This window comes from Bos indicus x Bos taurus, chromosome X (assembly GCF_003369695.1).
Source record: "Bos indicus x Bos taurus breed Angus x Brahman F1 hybrid chromosome X, Bos_hybrid_MaternalHap_v2.0, whole genome shotgun sequence".
Taxonomy (NCBI): Eukaryota; Metazoa; Chordata; class Mammalia; order Artiodactyla; family Bovidae; genus Bos; species Bos indicus x Bos taurus.
This window is the reverse complement of record NC_040105.1, coordinates 145,342,213-145,366,088: the sequence shown is the minus strand read 5'-3', so window position 1 is coordinate 145,366,088 and position 23,876 is coordinate 145,342,213. Positions and strand designations below refer to the sequence as shown.

General features: G+C 37.9%; 1 protein-coding gene across 7 annotated transcripts in view; it reads left to right on the top strand.

The window, feature by feature from the left end:
* The window catches only part of SLC6A14 (solute carrier family 6 member 14), a 436,539-nt gene that overhangs the window by 357,296 nt on the left and 55,367 nt on the right, over positions 1 to 23,876 (top strand). The gene's annotated exons all lie outside the window — the stretch shown is intronic.

Sequence of the window (23,876 nt, the reverse complement as noted above, 5' to 3'; positions counted from 1 at the left end):
TTGTGTATGGTGTTAGAAAGTATTCTAGTTTCATTCTTTTACAAGTGGTTGACCAGTTTTCCCAGCACCACTTGTAAAAGAGATTGTCTTTTCTCCATTGTATATTCTTGCCTCCTTTGTCAAAGATAAGGTGTCCATAAGTGCATGGATTTATCTCTGGGCTTCCTATTTTGTTCCACTGATCTATATTTCTGTCTTTGTGCCAGTACCATACTGTCTTGATGACTGTGGCTTTGTAGTATAGCTTGAATTCAGGCAGGTTGATTCCTCCAGTTCCATTCTTCTTTCTCAAGATTGCTTTGGCTATTCGAGATTTTTTGTATTTCCATACCAATTGTGAAATTATTTGTTCTAGTTCTGTGAAAAATACTGTTGGTAGCTTGATAGGGATCACATTGAATCTATAGATTGCTTTGAGTAGTATACTCATTTTCACTATATTGATTCTTCCAATCCATGAACACGGTATATTTCTCCATCTATTTGTGTCCTCTTTGATTTCTTTCACCAGTGTTTTATAGTTTTCTATATATAGATCTTTTGTTTCTTTAGGTAGATATATTCCTAAGTATTTTATTCTTTTCGTTGCAATGGTGAATGGAATTGTCTCCTTAATTTCTCTTTCCGTTTTCTCATTGTTAGTGTATAGGAATGCAAGGGATTTGTGTGTGTTAATTTTATATCCTGCAACTTTACTATATTCATTGATTAGCTCTAGTAATTTTCTGGTGGAGTCTTCAGGGTTTTCTGTATAGAGGATCATGTCATCTGCAAACAGTGAGAGTTTCCTTCTTCCTTTCCAATCTGGATTCATTTTGTTTCTTTTTCTGCTCTGATTTCTGTGGCCAAAACTTTCAAAACTATGTTGAATAGTAGTGGTGAGAGTGGACACCCTTGTCTTGTTCCTGACTAGGGGAAATGCTTTCAATTTTTCACCACTGTGGATAATATTTACTGTAGGTTTGTCATATATACCTTTTATTATGTTGAGGTATGTTCTTTCTATTCCTGCTTTCTGGAGGGTTTTTATCATAAATAGATGTTGAATTTTGTCAAAGGCTTTCTCTGCATCTATTGAGATAATTGTATGGATTTTGTCTTTCAGTTTGTTAATGTGGTGTATTACATTGATTGATTTGTGGATAGGGAAGAATCCTTGCATCCCTGGGTAAAGCCCACTTGATCATGATGTATGATCTTTTCAATATGTTGTTGGATTCTGTTTGCTAGAATTTTGTTAAGGAATTTTGCATCTATTTTCATCAGTGTATTGGCCTATAGTTTTCTTTTTTTGTGGCCTCTTTGTCTGGTTTTGGTATTAGGGTGATGGTGGCCTCATAGAAGGAGTTTGGAAGTTTACCTTCCTCTGCAATTTTCTGGAAGAGGTTGAGTAAGATAGGTGTTCACTCTTCTCTAAACTTTGGTAGAATTCACCTGTGAAGCCATCTGGACCTGGGCTTTTGTTTGCTGGAAGATTTCTGATTACAGTTTCGATTTTTGTGCTTGTGATGTGTCTGTTAAGATTTTCTATTTCTTCATGGTTCAGTTTTGGAAAGTTGTACTTTTCTAAGAATGTGTCCATTTCTTCCAGGTTGTCCATTTTATTGGCATGTAGTTGCTGATAGTAGTCTCTTATGATCCTTTGTATTTCTGTGTGGTTTGTTGTGATTTCTCCATTTTCATTTCTAATTTTATTGATTTGCTTCTTCTTCCTTTGTTTCTTGATGAGTCTGGCTAATGGTTTGTCAATTTTATTTATCTTCTCAAAGAACCAGCTTTTATCTTTGTTGATTTTTTGCTATGGTCTCTTTTGTTTCTTTTGCATATATTTCTGCCTTAATTTTTAAGATTTCTTTCCTTCTACTAACCCTGGGGTTCTTCATTTCTTCCTTTTCTAGTTGCTTTAGGTGTAGAGTTAGGTTATTTATTTGACTTTTTTCTTGTTTCTTGAGGTAAGCCTGTATTGCTAGGAACTTTCCCCTTAGCACTGCTTTTACAGTATTCCATAAGGTTTGGGGTTGTTGTGTTTTCATTTTCATTCATTTCTATGCAAATTTTGATTTCTTCTGTGATTTGTTGGTTATTCAGCACCGTGTTGTTCGGCCTCCATATGTTGGAATTTTTAATAGTTTTTCTCCTGTAATTGACATCTAATCTTATTGCATTGTGGTCAGAAAAGATACTTGGAATGATTTCGATTTTTTTGAATTTACCAAGGCTAGATTTATGGCCCAGGATGTGATCTATCCTGGAGAAGTTTCCATGTGTGCTTGGGAAAAAGGTGAAATTCATTGTTTTGGGGTGAAATGTCCTATAGATATCAATTAGGTCTAACTGGTCTATGGTATCAATTAAAGTTTGTGTTTCCTTGTTAATTTTCTGCTTAGTTAATCTATCCATAGATGTGAGTGGGGTATTAAAGTCTCCCACTATATTGTGTTATTGTTAATTTCCCCTTTCATACTTGTTAGCATTTGCCTTACATATTGTGGTGCTCCTATGTTTCATGCATATATATTTAGAATTGTTATATCTTCTTCTTGGATTGATCCTTTGATCATTATGTGGTGTCCTTCTTTGTCTCTTTTCACAGCCTTTGTTTCAAAGTCTATTTTACCTGATATGAGTATTGCTACTCCTGCTTTCTTTTGGTCTCTATTTGCGTGGAATATCTTTTTCCAGCCCTTCACTTTCAGTCTGTATATGTCCCTTGTTTCGAGGTGGGTCTCTTGTAGATAGCATATATAGGGGTCTTGTTTTTATATCCATTCAACCAGTCTTTGTCTTCTGGTTGGGGCATTCAACCCATTTAAGGTAATTATTGCTAAGTATGATCCTGTTGCCATTTACTTTGTTGTTTTGTGTTCGAGTTTATACACACTTTCTGTGTTTACTATCTAGAGAAGATCCTTTAGCATTTGTTGGAGATCTGGTTTGGTGGTGCTGAATTCTCTCAGCTTTTGCTTGTCTGTAAAGCTTTTGATTTCTCCTTCATATTTGAATGAGATCCTTGCTGGGTATAGTAATCTGGGCTGTACGTTATTTTCTTTCATCACTTTAAGTATGTCCTGCCATTCCCTTCTGGCCTGAAGAGTTTCTTTTTTTTTTTTTTAAGAGTTTCTATTGAAAGATCAGCTTTTATCCTTATGGGAATCCCCTTGTGTGTTATTTGTTGTTTTTCCCTTGCTGCTTTTAATATTTGTTCTTTGTGTTTGATCTTTGTTAATTTGATTAATATGTGTCTTGGGGTGTTTCACCTTGGGTTAATCCTGTTTGGGACTTTCTGGGTTTCTTGGACTTGGGTGATTATTTCCTTCCCCATTTTAGGGAAGTTTTCAACCTCTATCTCCTCAAGTATTTTCTAATGGCCTTTCTTTTTGTCTTCTTCTTCTGGGACTCCTATGATTTGAATGTTGGGGAATTTAACATGTCCCAGAGGTCTCTGAGGTTGTCCTCATTTCTTTTAATTCATTTTTCTTTTTTCCTCTCTGCTTCATTTATTGTTACCATTCTATCTTCTACCTTACTTATCCTATCTTCTGCCTCCGTTATTCTACTGTTGCTTCCTTCCAGAGTGTTTTTGATCTCATTTATTGCATTATTCATTATTTATTGACTCTTTTTTATTTCTTCTATGTCCTTGTTAAACCTTTCTTGCATCTTCTCAATCCTTGTCTCCAGGCTATTTATCTGTAACTCCATTTTGTTTTCAAGATTTTGAATCATTTTCACTATCATTATTAAGAATTCTTTCTCAGGTAGATTCCCTATCTCTTCCTCTTTTGTTTGGTTTGGTGGGCATTTATCCTGTTCCTTTGGGGCTTCCCTGGTGGCTCAGAGGTTAAAGCGTCTGCCTGCCATGCAGGAGACCTGGGTTCGATCCCTGGGTGGGGAAGATGCCCTGGAGAGGGAAATGGCAAGCGTCTCCAGTATTTTTGCCTGGAGAATCCCATGGATGGAGGCAATTGGTGGGCTGCAGTCCATGGGGTCGCAAAGAGTCGGCACGACCGAGCTACTTCACTTATCCTGTTCCTTTACCTGCTGAGTATTTCTTTGCCTTTTCGTCTTGTTTAGAGTGCTGTGTTTGGGGTGGCCTTTCCGTATTCTGGCAGTTCGTGGTTCCTCTTTATTGTGGGGTTTCCTCACTGTGGGTGGGTTTGGACGGGTGGCTTGTCAAGGATTCCTGGTTAGGGAAGCTTGTGTTGGTGTTCTGGTGGGTGGAGCTGGATTTCTTCTCTCTGGAGTGCAGTGAAGTGTCCAGTAGTGAGTTTTGAGATGTCAGTGGGTTTGGTGTGACTTTGGGCAGCCTGTATATTGAAGCTCAGGGCTATGTTCCTGTGTTGCTGGAGAATTTGTGTGGTATGTCTTGTTCTGGAACTTATTGGCTCTTGTGTGGTGTTTGGTTTCAGTGTAGGTATGAAGGCTTTTGGATGAGCTCTTATCGATTAATGTTCCCTGGAGTCAGGAGTTCTCTGGTGTTCTCAGGTTTTTAACTTAAGCCTCCTGCCTCTGGATTTCAGTCTTATTCTTACGGTAGCCTAAAGACTTCTCCATCTGGAGCAGTGGCTGTAGAGGATATCCTGGGCACCTCCAGCCTCTCTTACTCAGCTTCCTCCCGCTGCTGTTGCTGTTGCTGCTGCTGCTGGATGAGGCTGAGGTCAGAGTGGCTAAGCTCGGCTCTGGGGGTCATGGGGACCAGCCTCACCTTCAGCAGTACCACGCTGAGGGATGGTTTTGGATGCTGCATGCCATCCCGTGGACAGAGGAGCCTGGATGGCTACAGTCCAGGGGGTTGCAAAGAGTCTGACACAAATGAGCAACTGAGCACACACACAATTCCTTCTAATCTTAATTCTACCCCCACCCATTTTAATGAAGCATCTTTGTCAATGAGTTCCTAATTTCGTATTCAACAGGATTACCCAGATAATCATTGTCATCCAAGCATTTTACATCATTAATCCCCTACCTTGACTTCCATATCACTACACTCTCCCACTTATTGCTCTTTATTTGATGTTTTCTATTGCAGTCTTTGAGGTAGGTGTCCCTGAGGACTTAGTCTTTGTTCCTTTCCTCTTCCTTCCTTATACTTTCACAATTATTAATCACCATCACAGCTTTGGGTAACTCTAACATCCATGTCTCTATTCTAGCTAACTCCAAATCTTCTATTATCTAGCAGTGATTCCTATCTAGATATATCACAGACCCCACAAACAAGTAAAAGCAAAACAAAATAAATATCTTTTCCTTTCCCTTCTTTATCTGAAGAGAGTCTTTCCTCCATAATCTTCCTTAAATTTTCTCTTCCACTCTTGATCTCTCCCTCATATAAACAAAATACCTCTGACATTTAAAATGTTAGTGCCTTTCATTAGAATGTAAGCCTGAGGTGGACAGGGTATGACTTTTTCTCCACTTTATTTCTAGAGGCTGACGGATTAACACTCAATAAATTCATGTTGATTATCTGCACAAATGAATGTATTCATCTATCTAATCTATTCATCCATCTCTTTAGATAAATGAATAATTCACTAGCTGAATGGCTAAAAAAATCCATCTGCTCTTCTTTCATTCCCAAAGCGACCAATTTGTTTCTGTATCATATTATCTCTTGCCTGGATCACTGGGCCAGCCTTCTAATTCAACTCTCCACCTCTGGGTCTACTCTCCAGAGGACACAGGTATAAGAAGAATATTCCTAATGGGCAGCTCTAATTATTTGCTCCCTCCTGTCTAAAAAGCTTAAGTATATCTGTATCTCCATCTAAGCAAACTAAAACTCCTTAGCATGTATCCCAGGACATTCACAATTTGTCTATTTACATCATCCATGCTCTCAGCCCCTGCTTCTCAAATCTGACTTCATGTAAGAACTGTCTGGGGAGTTTATAAAATTACTGATGCTTGGGGCTCATGACAAACCGATTAAATTGCAATCTCTGGACTCAGAGATTTGTAAATTTGTAAAAACTCTCCAGGTGATTCTAACATGCACCTGGGATTGAGAACTTCTTTAAGCCAACTGTACTAATTTTTATTTCCTAAATTTGACCCACATATCTAGCTTCTCAGCTATTGGTCATGCTTTTTCTTTGAAAAATATTTTAAAATATATAATTAATATACAATAAAATGAAATTTTAAGTATTTAGCTTTATCCATTTTGAAAATTCTAAACATCCATATAACTGTCACACAAAATAAGAACATTTTTATCACTCCAGAAAGTTCTTTTGTGCCCCTCTGCAATTAGTTCCCTCCCCCCACTCTGAAACTACTTCTGGATTTCTAACAATATAGATTAGTTTTGCCTATTGTTCAGTTCAGTTCAGTCGCTCAGTCGTGTCCAACTCTTTGCGACCCCTTGAATTGCAGCATGCCAGGCCTCCCAACTTCATATAATTGAAACCACATGATGTATACCATGTTTTGTCTGATTTCTTTCCATCAAAAAAGTGTCTTTACAATACATTACAATACATTATTGTGAGTCCAGTAATTGCTTCTTCTTTTATTGCTGGGTTGTATTTCATTGTATGAATATACAACAATTGTTTATTCATTTCTTGATTAAAGGACATTGGTCTGTTTTGATATATTTATCATTTTAAGACCTACCAATCCTTCAAGGCCCAGTTCAATTTTTTTTTATAAAGTAGTCTTTATTATGATTTTAGCAGCTGCATAGCCCTGATTTTCTGTAATAGGCCTATTTCAAATGTCTCTACCATATTCCCAGTTTTTAATTCATAAAGTACTGTCATCATATTGATCCGTTTCCACCACTCTGGCCCAGTTCAAATATTAACTTTATCATGAAATCTATATTCATTCCCTGGTTGTAAGCGATCTATTTTCACTGAACTCTCATAGCATTTTGTGCTATCTGAAAGAGTGTAAAATATATGAGTTTAAAATACGTCTTTTTCACAAACTAATTGATTTTACATAACTTAGTGTATTTGTTTTCTATTCTGGCAGTAACAAATTTCCACTAATTTAATGGCTTAATGGGCTTCCCTTGTGGCTCAGCTGGTAAAGAATCTGCCTGCAATGCAGGAGACCTGGGTTCGATCCCTGGGTTGGGGAGATCCCCTGGAGAAAGGAATGGCTACTCCCTCCAGTATTCTGGCCTGGAGAATTTTAGTCCATGTGGTTGCAAACAGTTGGACATGACTGAGCAACTTTCACTTACTTTCACTTTCATGGCATAATACAGTACAAAGATATTGTTATACAGTTCTGGGAGACAGAAGTATGACATCAGAGTCCCTGAGCTAAGATTAAGATGTGAGTGGAGCTTTGTTCCTTTCTGTAGGCTGCGGTGAAGGATCTGTGCCATTTCCCTTCCAGCTGCCCATATTTCTTAGTTTATGCCCTTTTCCTTCATCTGCAAAGCCAACAATGGCAAGTTGAGTCCTTCTCACATATCACTTTGACCTTTTATTCTCCTTCTCTCTTCCACTTTTAAGGACCCTCTTATTTACATTGGAGCCACCCAGATATCTCCCTATTTAAAGGCAAAATTAGGTTGCTTAACAACCTAATTCCATCTGTAATCCTTAATACCTCCTTGCCATGTAACATAATACATTCATAGATGGCAGAGATTAGTATATGAACATCTTCAGAAGGGAGGCATTATTTTGCCTATCACACTCAGTTAATCCTTGAGTTTCCGTTTCTTCATCTAAAAAATGAGACTACTACCTACATCATAGGATTGTAGTGAAGATTAAATTAAATGAGTTCATATGTTTAGATTGCCTAGCATAGTTCCTAGAAAAAACTGACAGTATCAGCTCAATGGGTAAAGAATCCGCCTGCAATGCAGGAGATACAGGAGATGTGGGTTTCATCCCTGGATCAGGAATATCCTTCCCCTGGAGAAGGAAATGGCAACCCACTGCAGTATTCTTGCCTGAGAAATCCCATGGACAGAAGAGCCTGGTGGGCTACAATCCATGGGTTTTCAAAGAGTCAGATATGACTGAGAGACTAAGCACACCCATGCATGATCATTCATTAAACAAACATTGTTCTCCTACTATGTGCTAGGCATAGTTGCTTATGCTGGTGATACAGTAATAAACAAAACAGACAAAGTATCTATCTCATGTTTACATTCTCATTGGAGGGGACACATAATAAACAATTAAACAAGCATCTGAATAAAATTTCATAAAATGTTAAATGTGGTGGAGAAAAAGCAGAGTACAGAGACAGCGAGTGATGGATATTACTTTCTATCAGTTGATTATAGATAGCCTCTTGGGTAAGGTAATATTTGAGCAAAGCTATAAAAAAGGTGAGGGAATGAACCACAGAGATATCTGAGGGGTGAAAATTATAGCCATAAGAAACAACAAAGCCCCAGAAGTTGAGCAGGCCATCCCAGTGGAATGGATTGAAATGATAAAGGTGAAGAAAGGTAGGAGACAAGGTCAAAGAGACACTGGAAACTACTAGGATTTTTCTACTGTTTTCTGCTTTACAATTCTTTAGGGCTTGAGGGCAATGGACATGAACTTGGGCAAACTTTGGGAGATGGTCAGGGACAGGGAAGTCTAGCATGCTGCAGTACATAGAGTCACAGAGAGTTGGACACAGTTGGGTGACTGAACAACAACAGGGCTTGAGGGCATGGACCTTTGTCTTATTCAGTGTTGTATGCCTCTCAGTTTAGCACAATGGTCAACGCATAGTAACTGCTCAAGGCAACTTTATTACATCAACTGATCTTTGTACTACTTAATGCCACTTGGTGCCCATATGTGTGCATTCTAAGTTGTGTCTGATTCTTTGTGACCCCATGAACTGTAGCCCACCAGGATCCTCTGTCCTTGGGATTTTTCAGGCAAGAATATGGAGTGGGTTGTCTTTTCTTTCTCCAGGGGATCTTCCCAACCCAGAGATCAAACCTGCATCTCCTGCATTGGCAGGTGAATTCTTTACCACTGCATCATCTGGAAAGCCCCCTAAGTACACTCTACCTTGATATTATAACCAATCTTGCTTCTTTGATTAATGTTTGTAAGATATCTTTTTCTATCCTTTTCATTTAAACCCACATATAACATTGCCTTTGAAGTGAGTTTCTCATAAACAGCATAAAATTTGGTTCTTTTTTTAATCCACTTTACCAATCTTTGTCTTCTAATTGGTGTCATTAGTCTTTACAATGTATGCAATTATTGATTTGATAAGATTTAAATATGCCATTTTATTTTCTGTTTTTTTCTCTTTGTTTTCATTTCTCTGTCTGCACCCCCCCATCTTCCTATGTGTTGCATCAACACTTTTAGAATTCCATTTTGATGTATCTATTGTTTTATCTTTGTATAAGTGTAGCTTTTTTTTTTTATTATTCCAATTTTATTTTATTTTTAAACTTTACATAATTGTATTAGTTTTGCCAAATATCAAAATGAATCCGCCATAGGTATACATGTGTTCCCCATCCCGAACCCTCCTCCCTCCTCCCTCCCCATACCATCCCTCTGGGCCGTCCCAGTGCACCAGCCCCAAGCATCCAGCATCATGCATCGAACCTGGACTGGCAACTCGTTTCCTACATGATATTTTACATGTTTCATTGCCATTCTCCCAAATCTTCCCACCCTCTCCCTCTCCCACAGAGTCCATAAGACTGTTCTATACATCAGTGTCTCTTTTGCTGTCTCGTACACAGGGTTATTGTTACCATCTTTCTAAATTCCATATATGTGCGTTAGTATACTGTATTTATGTTTTTCCTTCTGGCTTACTTCACTCTGTATAATAGGCTCCAGTTTCATCCACCTCATTAGAACTGATTCAAATGTATTCTTTTTAATGGCTGAGTAATACTCCATTGTGTATATGTACCACAGCTTTCTTATCCATTCATCTGCTGATGGACATCTAGGTTGCTTCCATGTCCTGGCTATTATAAACAGTGCTGCGATGAACATTGGGGTACACGTGTCTCTTTCCCTTCTGGTTTCCTCAGTGTGTATGCCCAGCAGTGGGGTTGCTGGATCATAAGGCAGTTCTATTTCCAGTTTTTTAAGGAATCTCCAAACTGTTCTCCATAGTGGCTGTACTAGTTTGCATTCCCACCAACAGTGTAAGAGGGTTCCCTTTTCTCCACACCCTCTCCAGCATTTATTATTTGTAGACTTTTGGATCGCAGCCATTCTGACTGGTGTGAAATGGTACCTCATAGTGGTTTTGATTTGCATTTCTCTGATAATGAGTGATGTTGAGCATCTTTTCATGTGTTTGTTAGCCATCTGTATGTCTTTTTTGGAGAAATGTCTATTTAGGCTCTACTACAAAGCCACAGTTATCAAGACAGTATGGTACTGGCACAAAGACAGAAATATTGATCAATGGAATAAAATAGAAAGCCCAGAGATAAATCCACGCACATATGGACACCTTATCTTTGACAAAGGAGGCAAGAATATACAATGGATTAAAGACAATCTCTTTAACAAGTGGTGCTGGGAAATCTGGTCAACCACTTGTAAAAGAATGAAACTGGACCACTTTCTAACACCATACACAAAAATAAACTCAAAATGGATTAAAGATCTAAACATAAGACCAGAAACTATAAAACTCCTAGAGGAGAACATAGGCAAAACACTCTCCGACATACATCACAGCAGGATCCTCTATGACCCACCTCCCAGAATATTGGAAATAAAAGCAAAAATAAACAAATGGGACCTAATTAACCTTAAAAGCTTCTGCACATCAAAGGAAACTATTAGCAAGGTGAAAAGGCAGCCTTCAGAATGGGAGAAAATAATAGCAAATGAAGCAACCGACAAACAACTAATCTCAAAAATATACAAGCAACTCCTACAGCTCAACTCCAGAAAAATAAACGACCCAATCAAAAAATGGGCCAAAGAACTAAATAGACATTTCTCCAAAATAAGTGTAGCTTTTTAATAGTAGTTTCTCAAGGTATCCCCGGTGGCTCAGATGGTAAAGAATCTGCCTGCAATGTGGGAGACCTGGGTTTGAGCCCTGGGTTGAAAAGAACCCTTGGAGAAGAAAGTGGCAACCCACTCCAGTATTCCTGCCTAGAGAATCTCATGGACAGAGGAGCCTGGCGGGCTCCAGTCCATGGGATTGCAAAGAGTTGAACACGACTGAGTGACTAAGCACAGCAAGGTATATGTTGTTGTTGTTGTTGTTGTCATTCAGTCCTAAGTTATGTCTGACTCTTTGTCACCCCACGGACTGCAGAACACCAGGCTCCTCTGTTCTCTACTATCTCCCAGAGTTTGCTCAAACTCATGTCTGTTGAGTTGGTGATGCCATCCAACCGTCTCCTCCCTGGCATCCCCTTCACCTTTTGCCTTCAATCTTTCCCAGCATCAGGATCTTTTCCAGTGAGTCAGTTCCAGTCTTGGAAAGAGTTGCCAATATTCATTATTTCCATTTCTTTTGGTCTCCTCCTCTTATAAACCAACTCTAATCAGGTTTTTGTTGCTACCATGAACTGAAATTATTCTCGTCAGAATGCTAATGACCTCCACAGTTGAAAAGCAATAGCCATTTTTTTATCATTCATCTCACTTGGCTATCAGCAGCATCGATCAGCTGATCACTACCTTTCCTTGGAATACTCTTTACATGGGCTTCCAGAACACCACCCTTTTCTGATATTATTTCCCTGTAAAAGTTGCTTCTACTTCATTTTTCTTATTGGTTCTTTCCCATCTATCCTGTCTCTCAACATTGAAGTGATACTCTACTTTTCAGTGGCTCTGTCCTCATATCTTTTATCTCCTCTATTCTCACTTTATTGGTGATCTAATCCCTCATCATAGCTTTAAATTTCATTTATCTTTTGCTAGCTTCTAAGTTTATCTCAGTCCCAGATCTCTCCACAAAACTCCAACCCCAAATATATCCAATGGCCTACTCAAGGCCTCCACTTGGATCTACAATAGGCATCTCAGAGTCAACATATCAAAAACCAAATTCATGATCTTCCATTCCTACCTCTGCTAGTCTTGTTCCTCCCACAATTTTTCCCATCTCAATTAATAGCACCTCCATTTTTCTAGTCATGAAGCTTTAACCTATTTCTTTCACTAAACATTTCACAGCCAATCTGTTAGAAATCATATCAACTCTTCCCTTAAAATGCATCCAGAATCTGACTACTTCTCACTGCTTCTACTGCTGCCTCCCTGGTCCACTATAATAACTCTTGGCTGAGTTATTATAATAATATTTTAACTCATATAATACAATATAACTTGTTCTCCACACAACTTCCTGAGTGATCTTTTTAAAACATTAAATCAGACCACGTCACTTCTCACAACCCTTTAGTAGCTTCTCATCTCATTTAAAGTGAAAGTCAAAGTCATTACAATGTCTACAATGCCTTATATATGTCTTCCAACTTCACTACTTCTTTAATTGTATCTCCCCTACTCCCTTCCCTTGTTCACTTTGCCCAGCCACACTGGACTCTGTGCTAGGGATCCCCAATCTCTGGGACCTATCTCTGATGATCTGAGGGGGAGCTGATATAACAATAATAGAAATAAAGTGCACAATAAATGTGCACTTGAGTCATCCTAAAACCATCTCCCACATACCCAGGTTCATGGAAAAATGATCTTCCACAAAACTGGGCCCTGGTGCCAAAAAGTTTGGGGACCACTGCTCTATGCTTTTCTTTGGATTTCCCAGGAATAACTTTGCTTTAGAATCTTGGCACCTACTATTCTCTTCACTTAGAACACTGAGATATCTACCTGGTTCATTCTGTCTTTTATAATTTTATCTCGTCTTGGCTTTCCCTCTGACTCTCCCCTGCTCTATGTTATCTTCCTAGGATTCATCACATTTTAATGACTGATATAGCTTGTTCATTTTATTTTATGCCAGTCTTCCCCCACCTAGAATGTAAGTTCCGTGAGGGCAAGGATTGTTGTCTGTGTTATTAACTGTGCTGTGTCTTCAATGCTTAGAACACTGCCTTGTCTATAAAATACTGAATAAATATTTGTTTAATGAATGAAGGTATTAATTCCCTGGAATTTGAATATACTCAGAAATGTATCTGTAGCATTAGTTCAGGCTGACCTTGTATTAAAGGGGTTTTTGCTTTTTTTTTGCTTTTTAAACTCAGGAAAGTGACTTTATGGGTTAAGAAACTGTTATAGTGCTTTGGAAGAAAGCCCATGAAGAAGATTTGAAGCAATTACAAGGTGTTGAGGGTGTCAGGCATGATTTGTGGAGGGTATCTATGAATTGATTAGAGGACTGGTCTCTACAATATCCAAATCAGAAAGTCCATGATTGTGTGACAAGGGCTTTTGCTGAGACATGTCACTAAAAAACAAAAAGCTTCAGAGTGGAGAAAAAGTGTGTAGAACATCCTTAATGGAACTTGATGAATGTTTGTTTGTATGCGGGTGTGTAATTGTTGCCTTAGCTCTTGTAGCAAAATAGCTATATTAAGTTCCTAATGTCCAGAAGAAGTAAATTATTCTCTCTTTGGCCTTGATTAACTTTGGGTTGATACTCAGGTCTCTCCTTATCCCTCCATGAGACTAAAGCATGTGGGAAATAGATACTCCAAAGTTCCTAGAGAAGTAGGAGCACTTTGGGGAATATTATGGCTATTTTTCATTAAAAAAAATATTTTGCCAGTTATTGTCTAAAAATGGTTCTTGATGGAAGTAGCTACACAGATGCATTGTACTTTAATGAGTTTTGATGAGACATTTAAATTGTTGCATTATAATCAAACCCTCTTAAAATGGAAGCCTGTTGTTAAAATGTGCAGAACTGGTGCTGTCTGTTGTTTACAGATTTTTTTAAATTAATATTTGATGTTTATTTTCTGCCACTAGCAAATAGGGATAGCTAGTGATTTCTACAAAAGAGGCCAACTTTCTGTGTGGGTCACAGTGTGCCTGTTTTTATTTTCCTAAGGGATGCAACCTAAAACCTCACTACAATTTGAGGTATTTTATGGAAAAGAGGTAGAGAGGTTTGTGTATCAGTTGGGATTCCAGCAAGAAATGGAACATATACTCAGTCTGGATTCTGAATGAAATGTAATGAAAGGTCTATATCAGAGGTGTAGACAGGGTTAAGGGAACAAAGAAGGGATAGTGAGGTACCCAGTGACTAACAGTGGGAAGCTCTCACCCCTCAGGCCAGGGAGAGCTGGGATCTGCAGAGGGGGTGGAGGAGCACCAGGCACGAACTGGAGTCACAAGGGAACACAGCTACTGCTAGTACAACTATGTGGGGCAGAGAAAGGAGTTTAGGGAATTTGGGAAGGTGGCGCAGAAGGAGAATAACCAGTACATCTGTAAGTCAGCTCTCTGGGAAAGTGGTTTTTAATACCCCAGGGAGCCTTGCAAAGGGAAGCATGCATGAGTTAACATTGTAGTCAGGCTTGACTAGTGGTGTGAAAGTTCATATATGCTGTCCTTCCCTACAGTTCTTTACCCAGGAATCTTGAAGTCCAAGCTACTTATAGGATGATCCACCATATAGTTGTCACCAAAAGCCAGACCATACAAGTCAAGTCTGGCTATCTGTATCTTTACTGAAATATAAAACCTTCAAATTCTTAGGGATTTCATAACACCACTTTTCTTATCAAGAGAAAGCCACAAAGAATGGTAGAAATAGCACTAAATTCACATTGAATTTGGTCGAATAACCTTAAATCCCTTTTCTTTCCCTGTGGCTAGGCTTTCTCACCAGTAAGATAAGAGAGATAGCTGAACCAGTGGTTTTTAAAGGTCTCTTTTTAGCTTTAAGATCATGGCATCCGGTCCCATCACTTCATGGCAACAATGAAGTGACAGACTTTATTTTTGTGGGCTCCAAAATCACTGCAGATGGTCACTGCAGCCATGAAATTAAAAGACACTTGCTCCTGGGAAGAAAAGTTATGACCAACCTAGACTGCATATTAAAAAGCAGAGACATTACTTTGCCAACAAATGTACCTCTAGTCAAAGCTATGGTAGTCATGTAGGGATGTGAGAGTTGGACTATAAAGAAAGCTGAGCACTGAAGAATTGATGCTTTTGAACTGTGGTGTTGGAGAAGACTCTTGAGAGTCCCTTGGACTGCAAGGAGATCCAACCAGTCCATCCTAAAGGAGATCAATCCTGAGTATTCACTGGAAAGACTGATGCTGAAACTCCAATACTTTGGCCACCTGATGCAAAGGATTGACTCATTTGAAAAGACTCTGATACTGGGAAAGATTGAAGGTGGGAGGAGAAAGGATGACAGAGGATGAGATGGTTGGATGACATCACCGACTCAATGGACATGAGTTTGATTAAACTCTGGCAGTTGGTGATGGACAGGGAAGCCTGGCGTGCTGCAGTCCATGGGGTTGCAAAGAGTCAGACATGACTGAGCGACTGAACTGAACTAAATTTGAGCTTTAACATCTTCGCCTTATGCGCCTGTGCCAGAAGTTGCTTCAGTCGTATTCCTTTGTGACCCTATGGACCATAACCCACCCAGCTCCTCTGTCCATGGGATTCTCCAGGCAAGAATACTGGAGTGGGTTGCTGTGCCTAACTCTAGGGTATCTTCCCAACCCAGGGATCGAACCTGCATCTCTCACATCTCCTGCATTGTCAGTCGGGTTCTTTACCACTAGTGAATGCCACCTAGGGAGCGCTGATATTTTTTGGCTTAGAGAAGAGTAATTTCCAGCATCAATGGTATTTCAGCAGTTTTCTTACAGCCTGGACTGTTCTTTCAGCTGTCAGCAGTGAAGTCTCTCAGTTGTGTCCAACTCTTTGCAACCCCACGGACTGTAACCTGCCAGGCTCCTCTGTCCATGGGATTTTCCAGGCAAGAATAATGGAGTGGGTTGCCATTTCCTTCTCCAGGGGATCTTCCTGACCCAGGGATTGAACCCAGGTATCCCATATTGCAAGCAGACTCTTTACCATCTGAGCCACCAGGGAATCATTCCTTACTCTGTAACAAAAATAACATAGACAGAGAAAAGGGCATTTATAACCTCTCCTTTCCTATCCCTGAAATGTCAGTTCAACATTTTGAAAAGTCAGCATTTATTAAGAAGTTTTAAAATTGTACAGATATTCAAATGTTGATACTATACAAAAAGATATAAACAAAAGTTCAACTTTATCATGATTTTTTAAAACTAATTACTTATTTTACAGGAGTATTGATTTGGATTGTTTGGTAAATGTTGGAAATGTCCCATCCTGTAGGACCAGATATCATGAATTATTTCTGGAAAATTGATTCTGCTTGTACTTTTATAAATTTATTGTTCTTTTATAAACTGGTTTATATAATAATCCTTATTGAAAAGTGCACTGAGAAATGAACGTTGACTTTATATTTTTTACATTATTGTTAGGTAAGTAATATTTTATTCAGATTTTCATAGGTTCCTTTTTTTATCTTGTATTGAAATATAGTTGATTTACAATACTGTGTTAGTTTAAAGTATACACCAAAGTGATTCAGCTCTATATGCATGTGTGCTCAGTCACCTTAATCGTGTCTGACCCAATTCTTTGTGGCCCTATGGACTGTAGCCTGCCAGGCTCCTCTGTCCATGGGATTCTCCAGGCAAGAATACTGGAGTGGGCTGCCATGCTGTCCTCCAGGGGAACTTCCTGACTCAGGGATTCAATCCTTATCTCTTGCATCTCCTGCATTGGTGGGTAGGTTCTTTACCACTAACACCACCTGGGAAGCCCTCAGCTATATATATATATATATGTTTGTGATTCTTTTCCATTATAGGTTATGACAAGATAGTGAATATATTTCCCTGTGCTATAAAGTCCTTGTTGCTTATCTATATTTTGTATAGTAGTTTATATCTATTAATCCAATATTGCTAATTTATCCCTCCCCCAAGTACTGACTTTAAATAGTTGAAGGACTTTCACATAAATAAGATTTCCACTAACTCTTGTAGTAGCTCCAGAGGATAAAACTAGAACCAAGAGTGGAAACACAATCTGGTCATTGCATTACAGACTTAGGGATCAGGTATCTCTGGCATAAGTGTCAGTAAGTTTAAATAATTAAGCAATGCATCATACCCCAAGTGCTTTCTGCAAATTTTATGTCACCACCCTCAGATAAAAAGATGTAGACTGAGAGTGTGACTCAACTATTTCATAACTAAGAAGTACCTAATCTGATCCTAATTAGTCATCTCTGAACTAAGACTTCACCCTGGCTTGCATGACAAGTTTAAGTCATATAGAGAAGACATTTACAGGGGCATTTTGATGACGATACAAAATAAATGATATCATTAATAGTATAGTGTTTTTTTTCACCAAGCAGTTTTCAAGTATAAGAAGTGTTCTATTTATTTACATGTATTAAAGTTTAAGGGGAGATCCTGTGGAAAAGAGATTTTTTCCCCTGAGCCTTTACAAAGAAAAACTAGCAAATCCTTTTCTTTTTTAAAACAGCCTCTTAACTAAAGAGAAACTAAAAGAACTGATATTTACTGAATGCCAACTCTGTAAAATAATGCTGTAGTATGAGCTTCTTATAAATAAGTAAATATCTTAACAATCCTCTACTATTAATATATTTCTCTTTTATTGGTGAAGAAACTCCTGGTTACAGCAAGCACTAATTTGCCTAAGATTACACAGCTGGTAATTGATATGTGAATCCAGTGTCTCTAAGGTCATTAGCCTTGGTCTTGTCATTACTTACTTGAGTTTTCTGAGACCATATTGAATTGTGTCATAAAGTATATTCCCATGTTTTAATACTAAGGTGTTTAGATTTTTCACTTCCCAGGTCTTTTTTCCTTTGAATAGATATCAATCTTTAGCCAGGGCCAAGCAAGCCCAAGATTATACTTTAGGGAGCTTCTGCTATCCAAGAAACCTGTAGAAAGCAAGCAGGAAATCTGAGTTCTAACTCTTGATGATTGATACTTATAAAATTACTGCTGAGTGCAAATAGCACCAAGAAGGCAGTGCTACTTAGTACTTTGGAAAACTTTGAGTAACATATGTATGATCAAGGGTGTTAAGCACAGTGCTGTTTATGATGGCAAAATTTTGTAAACAACTTTCGTTATGGTACATCAATATGGGAACAAATTCAGTCATTAAAACGGATAAAAATAGACCCATATTTATTGACATGGTCATATACTCACAACATATAAAATTTTTTATTATTGAAAATCCTAACATTACCAAATAAAATACAGTGCTATATTTAAAAAGATAATATATCCCAAATTGTCGTGTTCAGTCACTAAGTCATGTCCAACTCTTTGCGACCCCATGGACTGTAGCCCACCAGGCTCCTCTGTCCATGGCATTTCCCAGGCAAGAATACTGGAGTGGGTTGCTATTTCCTTCTCCAGGGGATCTTTTATACCCAGGGATTGAACCTGTGTCTCCTGCACTGCAGGTGGATTCTTTACCCCTAAGCCACCAGGGTAGCCCATATCCTAAATAGGTTAATTTTATTTCAGAAATGCAAAAGTGGTTTAACACTTTTAAATCAATGGATGTAATTAGCAGCAACAGAATCAAGATGAAATTAATATTTTATCTCACACAACATTTGATAAAGTCCATTCAAGACTAAAAAAAATAATAAAACCTATGGAAAACTAGGAATAGAAGAGAAATTGTTTAGTCTGATAAGGAGGATATATCAAAAGCCTACAGGAAACATGTTTAACATAAAATATTGAAAGGCTCTTGCCCTAGTACACACCAAGATTGTGGATGAGACACAGATGCACATTTAACATTGTACCAAAAGTCTTAGCCAATGCAACAAAACAGGGAAAAAATGGTGTAAGGACTGGAAAGAAAGAAATAAAACTGTCAATATTCACAGATGAGATTGTATATGTAGAGAATCTAAAAGACTCTGTAAGCAAGCTATTGCAATTAGTAAGTGAATTATTAAATGTCATACCACAAGATCAAACATGCAACTCTGTTTATATGCCAGAAACAATCATAGAAAATGAATATTTAAAATACCATAAAATAGCACATATCTAGGAAAAATCAAACAAAATCTATGACAGATCAATGCATAGTAAACTACAAAGAGTCACCAAGAGATATTAAAAAGACCTAAATAAATGGAGGTATATGTCATGCACATAGTTTGTAAGACACTATTGTAACAATTTTTCCAAACTGACCTATAAATTCTGTAGCAGTCTTAACAAAAACTGCAGCAGGTGTTTTTGTGGAAATTGAAATGCTTATTCTAAAGTTTTTATGAAAATAGAAATGACCAAGAATAATCAAGACAAAGAGAATAAAGATAGAGGACATAGACTGCCTGATAACAAGATATTATAAAGTTACAAGAGTTAAGATACTCCTGAGCATACACACCGAGGAAACCAGAATTGAAAGAGATGTGTACCCCAATGTTCATCATAGCACTGTTTATAATAGCCAGAACATGGAAACAACCTAGATGTCCATCAGCAGATGAATGGATAATAAAGCTGTGGTACATATACACAATGGAGTATTACTCAGCCATTAAAAAGAATACATTTGAATCAGTTCTAATGAGGTGGATGAAACTGGAGCCTATTATACAGAGTGAAGTAAGCCAGAAAGAAAAACACCAATACAGTATACTAATGCATATATATGGAATTTAGAATGATGGTTATGATAACCCTGTATGCAAGACAGCAAAAGAGACACTGATGTATAGAACAGCCTTTTGGACTCTGTGGGAGAGGGACAGGGTGGGATGATTTGGGAGAATGGCATTGAAACAGGTATAATATCATATAAGAAACGAATCGCCAGTCCAGGTTCGATGCAGGATACAGGATGCTTGGGACTGGTGCACTGGGATGACCCAGAGGGATGGTACAGGGAGGGAGGCGGGAGGGGGGTTCAGGATGGGGAGCATGTGTACACCTGTGGCGGATTCATGTTGATGTACGGCAAAACCAATACAATATTGTAAAGTAATTAGGCTCTAATTAAAATAAATAAATTTAAATTAAAAAAAGAGTTAAGATAGCATGATGTTGGCACAAAATTAGATAAATAGAAGAATGGAGCAGAATAGAGAGTTTCGAAACCGATTTGCATATATATAAAGTTACTTGACGTATGACAAAAGTGGTACTGCAGTGTAACAGGGAAAGATGACCTCAAAAAATGGTGCTAGATTCATAGCTTATTTCATTACACACAGAAAAAATAGGAACTCTAACCTCTGTATATCACCATATACAAATCAATTCCAGATGGACTGCCGATCTAAATGAGAAAGATAAAGCAGTAAAGTTTCTAGCAAAAATAGGACAATATCTTTCTGACTTTGGGCAAAGATTTCTTAAACAGGACACAAAAAACTACCAAAGATGCAGTAAAATTGGTGTTAATGAAAATCATCATTAAAAGGATGAAAAAACAAGCTACAGATTGGGAGATGTAACCAGAATATCTAAAGAATTGGTGTAACCAGAATATATAAAGAATTCTACACATTAACAATGACAGATAGCACAATAGACAAAAGGGTAAAATACTTGATTAGACACCTCACAGAAAAGGATAACCAGTGAATTTATGAAAAGCTACTCAGCATCATCAAATATCATCAATATCAAAGAACTGCAAGTTGAAAACAGGGTGAGACACAAATATGCATCTGTTTGCATGGCTAAAATGGAAAAGAGAGATAATAAGTTTTGGTGAGGATGTGAAATGACTAGGATTCCATGAACTGCTGGTGGGAGTGTAAACTTATACAACAACTTTGGAAAATGGCTAATATATAGCCTATGACTCAGCAATTGCATTTTTAAGTGTGTTAAGAGAAACATGAACGTAAATACATCAAATATATGTACAAGAATACTCAGAAGCAGCATTATTCATAAGAACCAAGAATTGGAAATATTCCAAATGTTCATCAAGTATGGAATGAATAAATAACGTTGTATACTCACACAATGGACTTCTGTACAATAATAAGGGTGATTATTGCCACATGCAACCATTTGGATGAATCTTCTAATACAGCCTGAAGGAAGCCAGATACGAAAACAAGTGAATAGTCTATAATTACACTTATAAAAATTTCGGAAACATAAAAGTAGTGAACCATGAAAGAAGACAGGATAGTGTTTTACTTTTGGCATGGGTGGTGTGGCACTGGGAAGCCAGTAATATTTTATTTCTTTACCTGGGTGATGATTACATGGTCATGTTCACTTTGTGAAAAATCAGGCAACTGTATACTTACAGTTTGTGTATTTTTCTATAAGTATATTGTTCTTAAGGATCAGAGTTGGACACAACTGAAGCAACTTAGCATACATGCATGCATGTTGTTCTTCAAAATATATAATATATATGTATATATATTAATAATATATAAGGAAAAATACTTGTTAAAAGAAAACATCCTTTTTTTTAATACATTATCTCCATAGAAAAAGTTTTAAATTATTTATTACCAAAATGTTACATTTTGATTGATGGGATTATTGATGGTTTTGATTTTCTGCTTACTTTTCTTTATTGGGTGTGGGAGTGATATAGAAAGAAATACAGGGACATTGTGAAGGTATAGTCCAAACCTTGAGTTTTTATACTGTCTATACTATGTATGGCACCCCACTCCAGTACTCTTGCCTGGAAAATCCCATGGACGGAGGAGCCTGGTGGGCTGCAGTCCATTGGGTCGTTAAGATTCGGACATGACTGAGCGACTTCACTTTTTTCTTTTCACTTTCATGCATTGGAGAAGGAAATGGCAACCCACTCCAGTGTTCTTGCCTGGAGAATCCCAGGGACAGAGGAGCCTGGTGGGCTGCCGTCTATGGGGTCGCACAGAGTCGGACACGACTGAAGCGACTTAGCAGCATACTATGTCTGGAAGTTGAACAGATTTGAATCAGTCTGCCAAGAGAGGCAAATGCTACAGAAATAACTCAGGTTCTCTTTATGACATCAACAGAAGAAACTTCTGTGTTTCAAGGTCTGTGCAAGAGGCAGTTGTCAAAGGCTCAGTGTAGATCTCTCTGCCAGTAAACACTTCTTGAAGCACTGATGTAGTTGGTTGAGTTAATATTGATGCTAAAACGTAAAGGAGATTTAGGGAGGGTGACAAGAACAGAACATTTTTCACATTATTTCCATGGCTCTTAAGGGATCTTAGACTTGATACCTAAGGTAGGGGCTGAAAAATATAGGAGATATTTTTGACACAACTTCTGACTAGTAAATCTCTATGCATATTGAAATCAATTTTCTTCTTTATTTTCTCTTCAAATGCATAGCTGCCTACTTTGTAGTTGGACTTTAGATATTAAATTTGTTATGATTTAAGGGGGGGTACATGAGCTTGGACTTCGATGTTTTCAATTTAATTGCTGCATTTTTCTTAGTCATCTAGAAGAGGTCAAAGTTTTAGCCTCATAGTTAAATGTTTTGTCACAAGCCAAGTCAATCACAGATGAACCAAACAGGTCTAACATGATTTTACTAGGTAAAATCCAGCCAGCCTCTGCTGCACTGTCTCTTACTTCAAAAGATTTTAATAATCCTTGTAGTGGTTCCAGAGTGGCTGGGGCTCTCTAGTTCTGGGGGCATGGGTGCATAAGTACAGGTCCTTTGGGCAGCTTTGGTGGTTCCACCATTGTTCTAGCCTATTCTTTAATTATCAGGTTTGGATTAAAAATTTAAGAAATCATTTCCCTGTTAAAAATAAGAAAGCTAAAATTCCATTTAAGCCAGAAGGTTATCAGAGAAATTATTCAGGAAATTTCTATACGTTAGCTCTAAAAATAGATATAGTACCTTTTTTTTAATTTCCAAAACAAAAAACATCAAGGTAGAAAAAGAATTTGTCAAACAACTTTCTTTCTTTTTGTTGTGGGAAGGGCCTTGGTATCGGGATCTTATTTCCCTGACCAGAGATCAAACCCTTGCTGCCTGTAGTGGAAGCACAGAGTCAACCACTGGACCCCCAAGGAATTCCCCTAAACAACTTTCCAAGAACCTTTTTATGTTGTTTACATAAAAGGAGTTACCTTTTGGGGTGTTTTCCTTGTTTTTCCCTAATAGCAGTTTATTTGCCTTCTATTATTGAATCACAACAGTCTGGTGGAAAACGTACTATATTATTATCCCCATTTTACAAATGAAGACACTGAGACATAGGATGCTTAAGAAACTTGTCCAAAGTCATTCAGCTTGGAAGTGGCAGAGCTAGGATTTTCATAAAGATTCATACTATTAAAGCAATCACATTCTTAACCATTCCAGTATAGTTCCCAAATATATGTGCTATCTAATAGTGCAAATATACCTTTCTTGATTCTTCTTTAAAATAAGAAAGAGGGAAGTATGGGAAGTAGGGAAGGGAAGAGGTTAATATTTTATGTCCTTACAGATATACCCTACCTCTTGACCATCTTTGCCCAACTCAAGCATTTTCCTCTCTATAGACATTTCTTTCTTCTTTACCTTAATCTCAAGCTTTGAGTGGAAATCAGAAATAACACCTTGCTACAAAGAAGTTGGGGACACTGTAGTGAGAGCAGTGGTTTTCAACTGGCAAGATTTTGTCTACTATCTTTCACCCTGAACAACAGTTTGAACTGGACATGGAACAACAGACTGGTTCCAAATGGGAAAAGGAGTACGTCAAGGCTGTATATTGTCACCCTGATTGCACTCTCATGAGTACATCATGAGAAACACTGGGCTGGAAGAAGCACAAGCTGGAATCAAGATTGCTGAGAGAAATATCAATAACCTCAGATATGCAGATGACACCACCCTTATGGCAGAAAGTGAAAAGGAACTCAAAAGCCTCTT